This window comes from Triticum aestivum, chromosome 3D, assembly GCF_018294505.1.
Source record: "Triticum aestivum cultivar Chinese Spring chromosome 3D, IWGSC CS RefSeq v2.1, whole genome shotgun sequence".
NCBI lineage: Eukaryota > Viridiplantae > Streptophyta > Magnoliopsida > Poales > Poaceae > Triticum > Triticum aestivum.
Window position 1 is genome coordinate 77,908,345 of NC_057802.1, and position 5,507 is coordinate 77,913,851.

The window sequence follows — 5,507 nt, forward strand, 5'->3', positions numbered from 1 at the left end:
CGGAACCCCCCGGCAACATAATGGGCCTTAGTGGGCCTAGGTGGAAGAGAGGAGAGGCGGCTAGGGCTGGGCCGCGCGCCCCTCCCCCCTAGTTCGAATAGGACAAGGAGAAGGGGGTGGCTCCCCCCTTCCTTCTTCTCCCTCTCCTCTTTCCCCCCTCCCAAGTCCTAATCCAACTAGGAAAAGGGGGGAGTCCTACTCCCGGTGGGAGTAGGACTCCTCCTGGCGCGCCCCAAGGCTGGCCGCACCTCTCCCCCTTTGCTCCTTTATTTACGGGGGCAGGGGGCACCCCATAGACACAACAATTGATCTATTGATCTCTTAGCCGTGTGCGGTGCCCCCCTCCACCATGTTACACCTCGATAATATCGTAGCGGTGCTTAGGCGAAGCCCTGCGTCGGTAGAACATCATCATCGTCACCACGCCGTCGTGCTGACGAAACTCTCCCTCAACACTCGGCTGGATCGGAGTTCGAGGGACGTCATCGAGCTGAACGTGTGCTGAACTCGGAGGTGCCGTGCGTTCGGTACTTGATCGGTCGGATCGTGAAGACGTACGACTACATCAACCGCGTTGTGTTAACGCTTCTGCTTTCGCTCTACGAGGGTACATGGACAACACTCTCCCCTCTCGTTGCTATGCATCACCATGATCTTGCGTGTGCGTAGGAAATTTTTTGAAATTACTACGTTCCCCAACAGATACGTCCATTTTGCATCATGCTTTTATATCGATATTTATTGCATTATGGGTTGTTATTACAAATATATCACAATACTTATGCCTATTCTCTCTTATTTTACAAGGTTTACATGAAGAGGGAGAATGCCGGCAGCTGGAATTCTGGGCTGGAAAAGGAGCAAATATTATAGACCTATTCTGCACAACTCCAAAAGTCCTGAAACTCCACGGAAGTTATTTTTGGAATTAATAAAAAATACTGAGCGAAGAAAGTACCAGAGGGGGCCCACACCCTAGCCACAAGGGTGGGGGGCGCACCCCCTGCCTTGTGGGCCCCCTGGCAGGCCTCCGGTGCCCATCTTCTGCTATATGAAGTCTTTTACCCTGGAAAAAATCATAAGCAAGCTTTCAGCAAGAAACTCCGCCGCCACAAGGCGGAACCAATCTAGGGCTCCGGCGGAGCTATTCTGCCGGGGAAACTTCCCTCCGGGAGGGGGAAATCATCGCCACCGTCATCACCAACGGTCCTCTCATCGGGAGGGGGTCAATCTCCATCAACATCTTCACCAGCACCATCTCCTCTCAAACCCTAGTTCATCTCTTGTATCCAATCTTTGTCCCAAAGCCTCAGATTGGTACCTGTGGGTTGCTAGTAGTGTTGATTACTCCTTGTGGTTGATGCTAGTTGGTTTATTTGGTGGAAGATCATATGTTCAGATCCTTTATGCATATTAATACCCCTCTGATTATGAACATGAATATGATTTGTGAGTAGTTACGCTTGTTCCTGAGGACATGGGAGAAGTCTTGCTATAAGTAGTCATGTGAATTTGGTATTCGTTCGATATTTTGATGAGATGTATGTTGTCTCGCCTCTAGTGGTGTTATGTGAACGTCGACTACATGACACTTCACCATTATTTGGGCCTGCAGGAGGGCATTGGGAAGTAATAAGTAGACGATGGGTTGCTAGAGTGACAGAAGCTTAAACCCTAGTTTATGCGTTGCTTCGTAAGGGGTTGATTTGGATCCATATGTTTCATGCTGTGGTTAGGTTTACCTTAATACTTATTTTTTAGTTGAGGATGCTTGCAATAGGAGTTAATCGTAAGTGGAATGCTTGTCCAAGTAAGGACAGCATCCAAGCACCGGTCCACCCACATACCAAATTATCAAAGTAACGAACGCGAATCATATGAGCGTGATGAAAACTAGCTTGACGATAATTCCCATGTGTCCTCGGGAGCGTTTTCCTTTATATAAGAGTTTGTCTAGGCTTGTCCTTTGCTACGAAAAGGATTGGGCCATCTTGCTGCACCTTATTTACTTTCATTATTTGTTACCCGTTACAAATTACCTTATCACAAAACTATCTTTTACCGATAATTTCAGTGCTTGCACAGAATACCTTGCTGAAAACCGCTTATCATTTCCTTCTGCTCCTCGTTGGGTTCGACACTCTTACTTATCGAAAGGACTACAATAGATCCCCTACACTTGTGGGTCATCAAGACTCTTTTCTGGCGCCGTTGCCGGGGAGTGAAGCGCCTTTGGTAGGTGGAATTTGGAAAGGAAAAATTTATATAGTGTGCTGAAATTTACTGTCACTTGTTACTGTGGAAAGTAATCCTCTGAGGGGCTTGTTCAGGGTATCTTCACCCCGACCAGTAGAGCAAAGAGTTGCTCCTCAACCTATTGGACCTACTGAAAATGTTTACTTTGAAATTCCTTCGGGTATGATAGAGAAACTGCTTGCTAATCCTTTCACGGGTGATGGAAAATTACATCCTGATTTACACCTAATCTATGTGGATGAAGTTTGTGGATTATTTAAGCTTGCAGGTGTGCCCGAGGATGTTATCAAGAAGAAGGTCTTCCCTTTATCTTTGAAGGGAAAGGCATTGACATGGTTTAGGCTATGTGATGATATGGGATCATGGAACTACAATCGATTGAAATTGGAATTTCATCAGAAGTTTTATCCTATGCATCTTGTTCATCATGATTGTAATTATATATATAATTTTTGGCCTCACGAAGGAGAAAGCATCGCTCAAGCTTGGGGGAGGCTTAAGACAATGTTATATTCATGCCCCAATAATGAGCTCTCAAGAGAAATGATTATTCAAAAATTTTATGCTCGGCTTTCTCTCAATAATTGCTCCATGCTCGATACTTCTTGTACTGGCTCTTTTATGATGAAGACTATTGAATTCAAATGGGATTTACTGGAAAGAATTAAACGCAACTCTGAAGATTGGGATCTCCACGAAGGTAAGGAGTCACGTATAACACCTAAGTTTGATTGTGTTAAATCTTTTATGGATACCGATGTTTTCCGTGAATTTAGCACTAAATATGGACTTGACTCTGAGATAGTAGCTTCTTTTTGTGAATCCTTTGCTACTCATGTTGATCTCCCTAAGGAGAAGTGGTTTTAATATAATCCTCCCATTGAAGTAAAAGTAGCTGCACCTATTAAAGTTGAAGAAAAGACTATCACTTACAATGATCCTGTTGTTCCTGCTGCTTATATTGGGAAACCACCTTTCCCTGTTAGAATAAAGGATCATGCTAAAGCTTCAACTATGGTCAACAAAAGTAATATTAAGACACCCAAACCCCCTGAGAAAATTAAAGTTGAACCTAGTATTGCTATGGTTAAAGATCTCTTTGCTGATAATATTGATGGGCATGTCATTTACTTCTGTGAAGAAGCTGCTAGAATTGCTAGATCTGATACTAAAAATAAATGTAGACCTATGGTAGGCATGCCTGTTATATTTGTTAAAATAGGAGATCATTGTTATCATGGTTTGTGTGATATGGGTGCCAGTGTCAGTGGAATACCTTACACTCTATATACAGAAATTATGCATGATATTGCACCTGCTGAGATAGAGGAAATTGATGTTACAATTAAGCTTGCCAATAGAGATACTATTCCACCAGTTGGGATTGTTAGAGATGTTGAAGTATTGTGTGGGAAAGTTAAATATCCTGCTGATTTCCTTGTTCTTGGTTCCCCACAAGATAGCTTTTGTCCCATCATATTTGGTAGACCCTTCTTGAATACTGTTAATGCTAGGATAGACTGCGAAAAGGATGTTGTTACTATTGGTTTGGGTGATATGTCTCATGAGTTTAATTTTGCTAAATTTCGTAGACAACCCCGTGATGAAGAATTGCCTAGTAAAGATGAAATTTCGTAGACAACCCCGTACCTCCTATTGACCCTTTAGAACAATATTTGCTAGACAATGAAAATGATATGTTTATGAGGTATTCTTTAAACAGGGACCTATTTTGAAACACAACTTGCCTGCTGAAATCCTAGGGGATCCTCCTCCACCCAAGCACTACAAGAAATATGTCAACTAGTGACCTTCTAGTAGTGACCCTGGAAGAATTGGTCATAGATCAATGGCCATTTGAGACCAATTGGTCAAAAGCTGTTCGGGGGGCTCCAAACGCTAAACTATCGACCATTTTGGTCAGAAAGGTCGTAATTCCCTTACACAAAATGGTCACAAAGCAGACAGCACTGATCTGTTGCCTTATTTCTAGCTGGTCATGACCATTATAGATGGTCATAACCTTGTAAATTGTGGTGGACTGCTATGACTAGGCGCCACCTCATCAGTTTTGCCTATGTGTCATGTCCATGTGACAATTTTTGCCCTAGGTTGTGAAGCAGCCTATATTTCTGTCATTCCCAAAATTCCCCAAAAAATTGGGCATTCTTTACTATCCAAATCATTGCCTCATGAGAATATTCAACTCCATTTGCCTGGTAAATCTTCCTCGGCAAATTTCCAAAGTTTTTTTTAACTCGAACTGTTGTGAAGGAAGTACTAGCTAGGCATATCCTAATGAGCTGAATTTTTGCCACATCTTCTATATTCCCAAATCATAGCTCTCCACAAAATTTGAGCCCCATCTAACAATGCATGTGAGTGTGGCTTCAACATTCATATTTTTGTCCAGTGTGGTACGTTGCAAAGCAAGTGACACCTAGGCTCCTCCATTTGAGCTGCAAATTTTCCAAGATAGTGTCCTTAGTAGATGATCATCCTCAGCCAAAACTCAGGCCCATTGGCCATGTGCATTTCTCGTACCACTAATCAAACAGTTGGGTGCTAATTCATGTTTGAGCATTGTTCAGTCTCCTCGTGAGATTCTTCTATTGTTATTTTCTTCCAAGCATCTACCTGGGGAGTGCTAAACCTACTAGACATGCCTAGGCTTCCCAGAACGCATGGTAACGCCACGGTCAGGCGGTGACCATGCGGCGGGCATGCAAGTCTACGCGCTTTGGAGTTGGGGCCCTGGGCCACCGTCTAAACCTCAACGTATAACCACCAAACCATGTATTTATGCTTAAATAGGTAATTATGTACCTAGAAATGATTTTTGGAAAAAATGAAGAGCAGACTATAAGGCAGCTGCAGTTCAAATTTGACCCGCTTCCTCATGAATTGGCGGAAATTTGTCTTTTTCACCAGAGATGGATCAAAGCTTTTGACACCCAACCATTTTGTCAATTGTACATTAAATATGTCCTAGTATTTTAGAAAATTTATTTGGTCCAATTTTGCAACAAATATATGGTAGGTCCTTCACACAAAAAAACTCATTTCGGGCACTCGGAAAATGGAAAATGACTTTTCCGTGCAAAGAAAATGAAAACTCCCTTAGGCAACATTGTTTGGAATTCCAAGATGCACCCTTTTGCACAATATGAGATCATTTGAACAAACTATGCCATGAATGTGGCCATAAGATTGCTCATTTGGCTTGAAAGGCACGAATCTTCACGCATGAT